Here is a 14,054-nt window from a genome sequence, read left to right as displayed (position 1 = left end):
GATCTTTATAACGTATTCTAAGGTTAACCCGTATATAGTTAAATACAAAAATTGAAAATTAAATAAAATATTTTTGTTGTTGTTGCTACTCGTTAGTGAAAGGGCAAAATACCATTCAAGAGGCTTTCTTGTATTTACTCACTCTTCTAATCTAACTTGGTACTAGTTATTCTTCTGCAGCACAACATGACAAGGAAAGAACTATTTATTGCTTCAGTTATTCTCTCTTCTGTGGTGATCTATCAATCCATCAATGAAGTTGAAGCCAGAATTCTTGAGCAAGTTTGTCCTTCTTCTTCATGTGGAGATATCCAAAACATCAGCTTCCCTTTTCACCTAAAGGGTGATCCAGTAGGCTGCGGCTATCCGGCCTATGAACTTTCTTGTGTGAACAACAAAACCATCTTGGAATACGATCCAGGAACATACTATGTCAAGAACATTTCCTATAATGAACGTTCAATCCATCTCACTGATACAAATTTTGCCAATTGAAGCTGCAGCCTTCCATCTGGATTGATAGATTCAGTGGATGAGTTAACCGACGATTTTCCTTATAGGCCACTAGGGCATCTCTCATATATCAGTTTTGCAAACTGCTCCACAAACATAAGCAACCTAGCTTCTATAGAATTTCCTTGTTTCAGAAGAAATGGCACTCATGTTTAAGCTATTTACGGAGAAGGCCACTTACTGGCTCTCTTGAGCAAGAAAAATCCTGTTCTCTCATTTCAATTGCTCCTGCAGATTCTGTAGATGTCAAGTTCCCTTCTTATGAAGATGTCATGAAAGTGTTGCAGGCAGGGTTCAATCTTGGATGGTTGGCTGAGCTCCCGTATTGCCCTACATATGATACTTCATGTAGAGTAAATAATCCAGGTTAGTGTGCTTAACTTTTGACCAGACTGATTCTGTTTTTTCTCTTTAGTTTCCTCATATTTGCATATGACGCTTAAATGTTCAGGGAGTATTATGTATGGTTCGTATATGTGAGCTTCGACTTATTCTGGAACATTCCATTAGGTACAACTTTTATTTCGTTGACTGGTTCCCTTGAACTTTAAATAAACTTAGAAATAATGGTTTTCTGTTGCTCGTGCAGCCCTAATTCTTATTATTAGACATATCTGTGCTCCTTTGGCTATATTTGTGTTCCTCATCCACAAATATTGTACAACACGAAAGAGAGTAGATAACAGGGAGATAGTTGTGCTGCACAATGAGCAATCCTTGATGCCCACAAGGTACTCTTACACGGATGTAGTTGCAATGACAAACAACTTTGAAGATAAACTAGGCCTGCAGGGTGGGCTTGGGTCAGTATATAAAGGGCAGCTTCCAGATGGTTGCCTAATTGTTGTCAAAATGCTGGAGAACTCTAGGTTCAGAGGCACCGAAAAATTGGTAGAATTCGTCACGCCAATGTTCTTCAGTTGGTGGGATTCTGTTCTGAAGGCTATAAGCAGGCTCTCTAGTGTATGAGTACATGCCTAATGGTCTCTTGCTAAACATTTATCCTCAAAAGAAGGAAGATTTCAGTCATTTAAGTGGGAAAAGCTGCATGAGTTTGCTCTGCGAATCGCTCGAGGGATCGAGTATCTACACAAGGGAAGTGATGTGTGCATTCTTCATTTAGAAATGAAGCCTCAAAATGTCCTGCTAGACCACAATTTCATCCCCAAAATATCAGATGCTGGCCTTGCAAAATTTTACCCGGAGGACTATGATTTTGTTTTTGTTAGTACTTTAAGAGGAACAGCAGGGTACATAGCGCCTGAACTGAATTCTAGGAATGTTGGAACTGTTTCTAGCAAATCAGATGTTTATAGCTTTGGGATGTTGATGTTGGGAATGGCAGGAGGAAGAATGGATGTCAACCCAAAGGCAAGCAGCTAAACCGGCCGAGGGAAACTTCCGTTGTGGATTTATGACCATATAACTAAGGGAGGAGACCTGAAAATTGATGACATGACTGAGACTGAGGCTGAAAGAAACTTATGTTTAGTAGGGTTATGGTGCATTCAAGCCAAGGCATCAGAACTAAAGTTGTGGATATGTTGGAAGGGAGCATTGGCAACCTGAAAATGCCTCCTAATCCTTTCTTATCCTCACTACAATACATGCCTATAGAAGACGATAATCCTTCTCAGTTGCTGATTTCTGAATCAATGGAGAGAAGCTAGCTAGCTAGCTAGCACAAATATAAATAAAAGTAATGTTAAAAGTTGGATCATATACCAGGCGTGAAATGCCAGCCGTTAGTAATAGTGATGATGTTTTCAATAAATATTAGTGATACCTGACGATCATGTATACTATGACAATTGTTGGGCCTAGATATGTTTGTTTTAGCCCGATGGGCTAAGTGTATGTATTGCTTGTTTTGGCTTCCTACCCCTATAATTTTTTTTAGTAAATACCATGGGGTGTCCCCACACTCGAAGAGTGGGATTAATCATCGCTCGGAGTTCGGCTTATCTCTAGCCACAAAGTGTTTCCAACGGATTTCGAACCCCTACCATTGAGGCACCAGGTATCGCCAGCTGGAGGTGGCTTCCTGCCCCTATTTCAAGTTCAACCAAAGGGAAAAAAAGAGCAGCTACAGGCCCTTGGCTGTATTCACGAGAGCTTCTAAAATGAGGGGCTATGTTGAGGGTTACAATGAGGAGGTTCAATCCAATAGTTCAATGATAATTCTGTATTGAATCGAACGGCTATTAAGGACCTCCTCATTCTAACCCCTCACAATAACCCATCATTCTAGTCTCCTTGGTACTTTCACACCTTAATGCGATGAGATGAAAATGTTTACCTTCTTCTTCTTTTTTTGGCAAAAATGCGATGAGAATGTTTATATACTATAAATTATATCTGGGAACAAGATAAATTTACCGTAAATCATAATATATATATATATATTTGTATTATTTCTATACAACTCACGTTGTTGTACTGATCATCATGAGTCACTGGCGTTTGTTAATATTATATATTATATGAATACAGGATATGTATGAAGGCCGGGAACAATGGTTGATTCTTTGCCAATTATGTATAAGATACTTGTTTCTGATTTTGGAAGAGACAAAAATTCGCTTCTGTCTATCAATTCTTGTAGCCGTCGATGGATTATCATTTGGTGAACAGCCTTATAACCCTTTTGCATAACTAGTATAAATTTTTGGCAAAAAAATGAACTTCATGCTTCCTTTAAGTAATTAAAGATTGAAATCAGATGAGATAAAGTACCAAAGTGCAGAAAAAGAAAGGCATGGAAAATCCAAGCTGCCAAGCTTTCACAAAAATCAGATTCTGACTTTGAATCAGCATCTAGCTAGCTAGAAGAGCCAAGACACACCAAAACCCAAAAAGGAAAAAGAAAATTAAAGAGGAAGGAAGGAAGGAAACTAAAGTCATTCTTTTCTTTCTTCCATTAATTCGTGACAAAGCAAATAAATACATGATAGGTGTAAGTGATGCATGCCCAGCAGCATTACAAACAAACTAAAAACCAAACTAAACAAACTAGCTACCTCGTATGCATCCCTTACATCCCATGTTCCATAACATATTAAACATGCAAAAACAAAGACAAAAACAAAAACGAAAGGACAACTAAGAGCAAACACCAAGGTAAGTAATAAAAGAAAATTATTAAAAGACCTACGTTGTGGTTAAGGTAAATTCGGACCGCTACCCTCAATTCCCCGCAATGCAATAATGCCGCTCTCCCGACTCTGCTCCTTGTGGTGTGGGCTAGAAATTCAGGAGAGCGCAATTGCAAAGCCTTGTTTGGTGTGTTGCTTTGCCATCACTTTTCACCCGTACTTACAGCAGAGCCCTTGTACGCCGCGCTGCTGCGTCCGCCAACCACCACCACCACCCAAGTAGACAGAGCTCCACCGGTGGCTGGCGGTCATGGTCGTCGATGTTGCTTAGAAAAATGATCAATGATAAAGCTATAATTGAGATGAAAAAATGGTAAGTGCTGGGTAGGTAGCAAGAAAGGAGGACTAGAAAGAGTATGATGAGTATAGAGCTGAGGGGACATGATGGGTCATATATAAAGACGAGATTGTAGCTTTTGGTTGAACATGAGTGCCCCCCATTTTAGTTTTTTATTTTTTGATATATATAAATTTCGTAAAAGTGAAGTTGAAATTCTTGGTCCAAGCTGGTTAAGGGCATGTTTGTGGGAAATGCAAATAACTCCACTAACTCGGTTTCCAAGGCTCTTGGAATTTTCATATTATTCTCATATGGAGGAGAGAAACAAAAAAGAAGAGAAGAGAAAAGAAAAGAAAAGTGGAATTGGATGGGGTTTATTTGTCTCTGTGTGTGTGTGTATGTGAACGTGGCGTGTTTGCGGCATACGAAGTTGGTGGGTGGAGGGTGGAGGTTGTTGCAATTTTCCCACTAAATAAGCTCCTCATCATCCTCAACAAAAGTCAAGCTCAAGACAAAAGTTTTGAATGGGCAGCTTTTTAGATTTATTACCTGATAATTGTTTGTTTAGGGTTGGGAAGACGCAGTGCAGTCGGGAAGAAGTAGAGTGAGTGGGTCATTTGATAATTTCATTTACATGGAATCCTGTGCATGCATGGATGATGGAACTTCGAAGCAGACAAATGGGCCGAATTTCAGCTAATGGATGATTGAGCAATAAAAGAGTGTTTTCTTTTAAAATCTATCACCATTCACCATTCACCACAAAAACATCAACTTAAATCTTTAATTATATATTCAGCGAGATTTATAATGATGGAAGAATATAATAAATCAGTAATGCCTTCAAACTTTTTAGTCATCCATTGCTATGTGCCACTGCCTTGCTTCAAACTTTCAAGCCAAATCATTATATTGCAGAGGTTTGCAATCATCTCCACCTTTTCAAATCAAATGTCTTTTAAAAGTACATACATATATATATACACAATATAGTTTATTTGGTCTGCCTGGCCTGGTGCCTGCCTTCAAAGTTCAAATTCAAACAATCCTCCGGAAGAAACTTGGGCTGCTTTCAGGTAACAAGTTATCAAATATTTTATGATATTAAAAAATAAATAAAAATTATGATAGTTTGTCAAATGAGATGGGGATGGCCAAGGCCAACCTTTGTGTGGTTTGAAAAAAAATACTTGCGCATGGTAGGGAGGGATGTTACAGAAGCACCACTAGTGAATCAGTGATGGAGACAGCGACTCCCACCAACCTGTGCGGGATTGGTTTAGTTCCGTATCATCATCATCATCATCATCCATTTATTTCCAAATATAATTAAATAAATAAATAAAATAATAGAGTAGCAAAAGTGAAAGAAAGAGAATCTCACACCGCTGACTTATGCTTCGTCTTTATAGCTTTTGCTTTTTTCATGTCATGGAATGGACGTATCCATGGCAAAGTGATTTGTGTCATTTTACTTTGTTTGTTGTTGGTTTACTTGACCCCAAAACCAACCTAAACCATCTATCAAAACTCCTGTGATCTTTGATTGATCTTTGATCCAACAGTCAGTACTTATTCTGTTCAAAGTTGACACTGGGATGGAGCAATAATATATGGGACCCATCATGCATTAGGTTAGGGAGGGCCCCAGCAGCTCCTAGAATCCGAGGACTAGCATTTTCCATGATCATCGTTTATTTACTAATTAATTAAACTCCTCTGAAGCAGCAAGCAAGCACAATATTTTTTTTACGTCTCCATTACGTCATTTTTACATCAACTTACTTGATAATGTTGGGAGTGAGTTTTCCGAGTCCGAACGAACCCGCCAGCCAGCCAGCCAGAACAGGAGAGAAAGATAGAGCAACATCCAGAAGTAGTGAAGAAAAATACAATCATTGGATACTCGAGATAGATAGATATCTGATAAAGCGCCATGTGTCCCTTGACTGTCCAGTGATTGGTGGACAGGAAGCGGCGCGTGAGGCCTCGATAATAGTCCATCTCAGCTAAGCTCAGCTAGCAACAAAGCCTGGGTCCCACACACGGAGACATAACAGACACAGCGCCCCAACCCCAATCCAATTTGATTCAAAGTGATTGTATATACGGCGCCCCATTGGACCAAAAAGTAGCGTCCAACCGAGCCAACACGCACGCTTCCGCATTGGATCCCTCGTAGTAGGCTCATGGACCTATACGTTAGTAAACAGTTACTTTTTACTTTTATTTTATTTTTTACTGTGTCACTGTGTCACTGTGTCACTGTGTCACTGTGTGTGGTTGGTTAATGGAGTACAACAGGATGGAGTGAATTTGTTGCTTGTTTTGGAAATTCGGGATAAAGTCCGTCTCCCTTTCTCTTGCAAAGTTGCATCATCATATCATATCATATCATATCATATACTGTTTCTGTTAGAGAGATATGGGGTTCCTTGTTGGAAAGGAAAGATGACAACGACCGGACCTTCAACTTGACCAATTACAGGCCCACTTTTGAGATTTCCGTTCAAGTGGGAACTTGGTAATTGCATTCAAGCCCAGTTTGCTTAGTGGGCTTTTTTAACTTCAATCCAACAGAAAAAGAATTCTATAACTTGTTCAATCAACCCATGAACACATGACGAGGTGAGAGAAAGCAACTCTCTCATTGATTTTCGTTGAATAAAACAAAACTTATACATGTCATGTGATCTGCTTTTGTCGTGACTCGCGCTGGATGGATCAGGATCAGGATCAGAGTCAGCAGCAGCTCAGCTCAGTATCGGATTTCAAAAGCTTTCGAATCCGCATTGGTTGCATGCTTACCTGTTTTGGAAGGGAGATATTGATTCCAAGCCAAGTCCAACTCAGAGTCTCACTCTCAGACAAACTACAAAGATTCCTTACTAACAAGTTCAGACACGTCTTGTCAGTGTCACTTCAGTTAATTTTAACGGTGGTTTCCATTTAGCAGGACTCAAAGGAAACCACACGTTTTCTTGGTCATTAATTAGATCAAAACGTTTCAAGTATTGACAAGAAAAGAGAAGCCCTTTCACTTGTTAATTTGCTTGTTTATTAATTCCGGCAAAGCTCTTGAACCCCTTTCTCGTGTTTAGCTTCGGACTCGGTACAAAAATAAGCATTCAAAACTTGTCTCATTGACTGATTTTTGGCTGCCGCTGAATACAAGTACTTAGTTACATACAAATACAACATCAATTCATCTCAAGTTCAACAAAACCTAGCAATGACTTGGACACAAGTTCCACCTCCTTCAATCACTTGTTCTTCTTCACCAACACAACACTTTGCAAACATCTCCACAATTAATTGCACCTGCAAATTATCATCAATAAACAAAATCCCACGCCGCCAAGATCAAAGCACAGATCCAGTCAATATATAATAAGTCACTAGTTTTTCTGTTTCTTACAAACAATATTTCTAAATCACTAGTAAACAACACCAGAAAGAAGGAAAAAGAACACTAGTTCAGGAATGAATTCAAACCTCAACACCTTCTGTTTCAACCAAAAATTCCAACAAGAAGTGGAAAGGGAAAGGGAGAAACCTAAGGAAATTGCAGGAATGGGTGGAGTAGGAAAGAAATTTGTTCCCTTTGAACCAACCAAAGAGATCCATTCTTTTCCCACTCTCCCACTCCAACAGCATCCTCAAGCCCTTCCTATCCCCACCCTTCTTTCAACTCTCCTCCTTATCCTCCTCCCATGGCTATGGCCTATCTCCCCTTTCAGCTTGGCTGCCTCTTTTGACCTGCTCAACCCTCATTATATATATATATATATATATATATATATATAATATATTGGAGAGAGGAATGCCCTAGCTCCCCTTACATGTGCAATAATAACATGCCAAGTGGATTTGAATAAAAAAAAAGTTATGAAAAAATTAAATTAAAAAAAATTAAATGTTAAATTATTTTTTAAGGGTTTAGGGTTTTTCATCAAAACCAAATGAATTTGACGCAACATGTACGTGGAGTCTACATGTCCATTAATAACATGCCGAGTGGATTTGAATAAAAAAATGTATATTTTGAAAATTTTATCTATTTTTAAAAAAATAAAATTTAAAAAAGATTTTAAATATTAAACTATTTAAAAATATATATTTCTTCATTTAGATCCACTTGACATTTTCTCATTGGCTATGTGTGCACCACATATGTGTCATGTCAGCAATTTAACAAAAAAAAATTAACGAAATCTCACAGTGAGATCAAATTGATGAGTGAGGTGTAACATAAGGATTAATAATGTCAAAAAATATATATATAAAGGTACTAATGAAGACTAAGAATTAAGAAGATGATAAAATCCCAGACGAGTTTTGAACAGCTAGCTGGTACAAATAAACAAGGAAAACATAGGGAAAAATAACACTAGGAAACCGCATAAATGAACTAACAGCGAAATCCTTCGTTTTTATGGATGCGATGTGTTGGGTACTAAAAACAAGAAGAGAAAAGGGAAAGGGAATAAACCTAAGGAAATTGCGAGAGTGATTGGAATAGGAAAGAAATTTGTTCCCTTTGAAAATTGAAATCAACTAAAGAGATCCATCCTACTCTCCCACTCCAATAACTTTCTCAAGCCTTTCCCATGCCCATCCTGCTTTTCAACTCTCCTCATTATTCTTCCGTGTCTATTGGTGGTTGGGTGGCTCTTGTGACTTGTGAGCCGCTCACCCCGCCCTCACTACATAATATTATATTGGGCAAAATTGTAGCAACAGTCTCTCGACTAAGACTCGATTTTAATTTTCGTCTTTCATCAAAATTATTATAGTCGTCCTTCAATTAGATCTTATTTGCATCTTTAGTTCTTTCTGTTACATCACTAGTCCTTTTATTTCCGTCGTTTTTCCGTCAAAACTCACATATCAAACACATGATGGATATTTTAGGTGTAAATAAGACTTTTACCTAGCAACCACCTCCTTTTACTCAAACCCAACCGCATGCCATCCTCTTCCCCCGAAATTTGCCCACCCATTTACCTCACCAATCCAAACCATGCCAGATCCAGCACCTTCTGGTGACAAATTCCAAGTCTCCTCTAGTATGTAAACTACTTCCCCTTCAAACCATGCTGGATTTTATGTGGATATAGTAAAATGCATCAGCATGGTTTTCTTTGCCTCCAACCAATGAGGTGTAGCTCAACTTTGGGTGGCTCAGGAGCTCCTTATCCTCTTCAAAAATCAACTTGCTGCTAAAATCAACTTCCCCAATCACCCACCCCTCCTTTCCCACAGGCCCAAATGGGGAAATTGGGCTTTTTGTTTTTCAATGAGTTCATTTATCTAATAAATATTTTATAGGAATTTCCCCATTTGAATTTCATTTTGAAAAAAAAATTTAATTTATTTAACTAAAAGACCAATAATACAACATGAATTGACAAAAAAAACAATAATACGACACGAGATCTAATTGACGGATGATAATAACAAATAAGTTTCGCAACACGAGAACGAAAAGTAAAGTCGAATATTATCTGAGGTTACTACAGTTTTGCCTATATATCGGAGATGGGAATGTCCTGGCTCCCCTTCCACGCGTCTTCCAAAACCAATCCACATCAATTAAGAACCCTTACCAAAAATAAATTTTGTTCCAAACAAAGCTAGTTTGAATTTCCTTTTCTAACCCTTTATGCCAGGCCAAACCGGTGTACCATACCTTACCTACCCTACCTAATTTTTAAAGCTTCTTTACTCAGAAGATGTTTAATATTTATAAATAAAAAATTATCATTTTAACTTTTATTTTTGATTGGACCAAAAGTTAAACCAATGAAAATTTTCTATTAGGCCATCTTTGGACTGCGTAATCCCTTAACCAGAGAAAGAAAAATAGTTTTGATCTCTCTCCATATTGACCACCACCACACCAATGGGTATTTGGTCGGTTCATTAATATGGTGAAGGGTGATGCAGAGCCGAGATCAGCCTTTGGATAAGAAATCGCCGCTTAAGAGTAGGATAAGAAATCGCAAACTTTGCAATACTAACGAAAACTGATGGAAGTGCAAAAAAAAACCCTAGTAAAGTATTCAGAGATGATTCTTCTGATTGTGAGCTGCAAAGACATTTCTCACTGGTTGTTGTTAACAATATATCTCAGATTTACGTTTGAACCTATGCATTAAAAGCCTTAAACCCCATTATTTTCTGCGCTATTGCCTCGCTCTCTATCACCATCGGCAGAGCTAAGCTCACTTGACTTGTGACTTGTATAATTCATAAAACATCGGCCTGGGTATCCATCGACGCTTCGGTATTTATTTGAAGGATCTGCAATGCAAATAAAAGTTACAAAATTTATAATTTTCAAAACAAAACCAACGCAAATTACAAAATACATCTTCAAGATAAGTTATTGCTAGCTATAGTACCAGCCCATAAAACGAGCAAAAGGGCAAAGAAAATGGAGAACAACACTAATGAATCACCCAAGCCACCTAAAGATCGGAACATGAACATCAGAACATAGTTTTAAAACACAGAAAAGAAGACAAATCAGTATTTCAGTTGTAATAAGTCAATCTCACAGAGTACAATGACGAATCAAAATGGGAAAAGGTAGGGAAAGAGAGCAACTGTAGGAAATAATAGGAATGGGAGGTTTGGGAAGAAGTCCTTTTTTGTGTTCCTTGTGTAATATTCACGAACACTTGGGGTGCATGTTTTTCCCAATCCTCCCATTCCCCTAACTCCCTACTGCAACTTCCTTTCCCCCTTCTTCCCTTCTTCTCTTTTCATTTCTCTCTCTCTCTCTCTCTCTCTCTCTCTCTGTATGATATCGCAAGCAAACAAGAAGAAAGTTGCTTGGTTTGTTGAATCTGTTGTCTAGTGAAAAAACAAGAGAGAAAGGGAAAGACAGTAGGCTTAGAAAATATTTGGAATGGGCGGGGTTGGCAAAGAAACATGGGTTGTTGAGTCTTTTTCTTTTCCAACACGCTCATTCCAAAAACTTCCTAAACCCTACTATGCCTTTCCCACCCCTGTTTTCCAGTTCCATCATCTGCTTCAAACTTAAAATGGCTTTGGGTTTTATGGGGATGATGGGACGGTCAAAGCACCCTTCTTTGCCGTTCGATATTTTTCAAAAACTTATCCCAATACGCGTAAACTTATCAAACACGCGTTCTGCATCACTCGTAAAATATAAATAAATGTATATTGATTTATTATTTTTCTTCTCCTCAAAAGAATAATAAAATAAAGTTTCAGAACGGAGCAGAGCATTCAGACAGACTTGACCCCACAGATATAGTCCTCGACTGGAATCCAATGCTTGCTTGTGGTTTGGGGTCAAAAAGCAAAATGAAAGTTAAAGCAATCTCAGATTATGTTTTTGGTTATCATATCAATGTACACTCAACTACTCTGTTTCCGACCCAAATATTGCTAATTTAATACAGACATGTCAGAAAGGAATCAATCACGGACCACGGTAGGTATGAATATGAAAATTGTACGAAAAACTTGGAATTTTTTTTTAAATTTTTTTTTTTTGAAATTTTAAATGATAATTATTTAATCAATTATTTATTATTTTATTATAAAAATTTTTAAAAAAGATGCATGTAGAATGTAATTGATTTAAACTGATTATATAATAAGTTAACAAACAAAATATGTGAAAATTAATGAAAGAATATTAAATATATTATAATTATTTATTTATAATAATTTATTATAATATTTTATATTTTATATATTACATAGTAAAATATATAAATGATTTAATATTACATAAAGTTCTTATAAGAGTAATGCTACACTTATTATATTATTATTTCACATTTTCATATCATATGATATGACATATTCATATTATATACTACATCAATTAAATAAATATAATTAAAAAAATAAAAATTAATATTTTACATTATGTGATATGTACACATAAATTATCACATCATGTAATATAAAATTATAATATAAAAAATGTGATAAAACTAATATTATTTTTCTTATAATGTTCAAATTTAAGTTATTTACACTAACAGTTCCTGAAGTTTTCTACTTTTTTCAAAATACTCCTCCAAATTTTAGAAATTACAAGAACACATTCTTGAAGTTTTAAATTGTCCTTAAATTATATTTTCCTCTATATCTTTTGCCTTTCAATTCAATGTGGGAGTTGATTTTTAGGTTAAATGGTATCTCATTATATTTGGTGATTAGTATAGAAGAAGCTTATTTATTAGTTTGTTGATAAACGTGATCAGTGGTGGAATTTGTAAAAAGCCAGCCCAAATGAGTTGAACAAATTGATAAAAATTGAGCTCCATCTCCATGTGACTTCCTTCACAAAATAAACGATTGTCCAGATATAAGAAAAGCAAGGGAAAGAGATGAACCCAATTAGGAAATCATTGGCATGGGAGGAATAGGCAAGAACTACTTATACATACATACTTCAAACAGAACTTGAAGTAGTAGAATATATAATAAATATTTCTTGCCAAACTTCCCATGGCCAAAAACTTCCTCAAGCTCTTCTCCCTTTCCCTCTTCTCTGTGTCTGTCTGTCTGTCTGTGTCTCTTTTCATCTGGAACTGAAAGGAACCATTCCATTGATGTGAATTGAACAAATTATTTTGGAGGGGAGGGGTTCAGCCTTTTAAGTATCGGTGGCTTGGACTGGTTGGTGGAATAGAATAAAGGCACTCGCTCCATAATAAGAAAAAGAAAAGTTATGTCTTTAAATTATTTATTATAATAAAGAAAAAGTAAAAGAAAACAAGCGGAGCGTGATTGATGATTTGACAACTCCATAAAAAACAAGAGGAGCGTATAGTGATCCGTGACCGTGAGCCCTTCATGTATTTGTATTTACTAATTCCAGAATCACGCAGTGTCTGTTGGGATGGGAAGTGAGAGCGACCATATATTTTCATCACAAAACTAATCTTAGAAAAGGAAAAAAGAACATGGGAAGTGAAGATCCAAGTAGGATGAGTTCACGAAATCAAAACAATTCAAGAAACAGAGACAACCAAATAAGGCTTACCAAACTCTACTTGCCTTGTGTTGGGTTAGGTTGGAGAAGAGAAAGGAATAGCTGGAAATCATTGGAATGGGAGGTTTCGGAAAGAATTTAATATCAAAACTTGGATGAATATTATGTATTCTTTCCGGCAACCTCTCACCCAAAAATTTCCATTTCCTCTTGCTGCCTGCTTTTGATCTCCTTCTCTCTGTATTTGAGTAGTAGTTATGAGTAAAGTCACTTTCCCTCTCCCATATATATATATATTTCTGAGACTACAACTCTAGAAGAAACCAGTGAGGAGACTTATGTGTTTTTTTCAAGGGTTAAAAAGGTAAATATCAGCAAGGCATTTTTGGGGACTTGTTTTTTGTTTTTTTGTTTTGGTAATGGAGAAGAGTTCATTGCCTGGAATTTCTAAAACTCCCGCTTAAAATACTTGTTAATTTTTTAATTTCTTGGTAAATGGAGAATACATTTTCCAATTGAAAATGAAAGCCCAACAATCGGCCCAATGAAAACCCAAAAGACGAAAGCCCCGGAAAGAGCCTACCGAAGAATTGTTAAATTCAGGGAAAAGAAAAAAATTATAAAACACACACGTATTTGGGAAAAGTTGGCACATTGATAGCACTATTAATGTAGCAATACCATTTGCGAGCGTTCAATCGCAGCTGAAAAACCCAATCATCATCTTTTGGAGAAAAGAAATTCCAAATGCCCTCGAATTCGAATGGAAATTGGTTCGAGGAACTGAACTCAAGTTGAGCTTATAATACAAGTGATGGAAACTCAACAATTGGCATGCCACGTCTTTGGTAGAGGTAGAGCCAATGGCAGTTCCCATTGCAGGGCCGGCCAATATCCTTGCTGCCCACATCTCATGTATTTAGCTAGCAATGGCGTCGCACTAGATAAATCTTAAATTGAGTTATATCAGAAGTTGAGCATTATTTATTTCTTAATTTGAAAAGTTTGGGAGCCATCTTTTCTGTTACATGATAATGAAAACGGCCTCACACTTATCCAGTTTTTTCTGTCCTCCTACGCAAAGGAAATAATAAACTGCTTATGAAAGAAGGCTATTTTC

The 14,054-nt window shown here is 36.9% G+C and overlaps 2 long non-coding RNA genes across 2 annotated transcripts; both read right to left on the bottom strand.

Moving 5' to 3' along the window:
• Positions 6,997-7,698, bottom strand: LOC18790290. Its single transcript, XR_002269525.1, has 2 exons — positions 7,444-7,698; positions 6,997-7,269 (listed from the first exon to the last, which is right to left on the bottom strand). It is a non-coding gene; the product is annotated as an uncharacterized LOC18790290 (long non-coding RNA).
• LOC109946552 lies at positions 9,746-11,071 on the bottom strand. Its single transcript, XR_002269680.1, has 2 exons — positions 10,356-11,071; positions 9,746-10,254 (listed from the first exon to the last, which is right to left on the bottom strand). It is a non-coding gene; the product is annotated as an uncharacterized LOC109946552 (long non-coding RNA).

This window comes from Prunus persica, chromosome G1 (assembly GCF_000346465.2).
Source record: "Prunus persica cultivar Lovell chromosome G1, Prunus_persica_NCBIv2, whole genome shotgun sequence".
NCBI classification, from domain to species: domain Eukaryota; kingdom Viridiplantae; phylum Streptophyta; class Magnoliopsida; order Rosales; family Rosaceae; genus Prunus; species Prunus persica.
The sequence above is the reverse complement of the archived record's forward strand: the minus strand, read 5'-3'. Positions and strand labels throughout refer to the sequence as shown.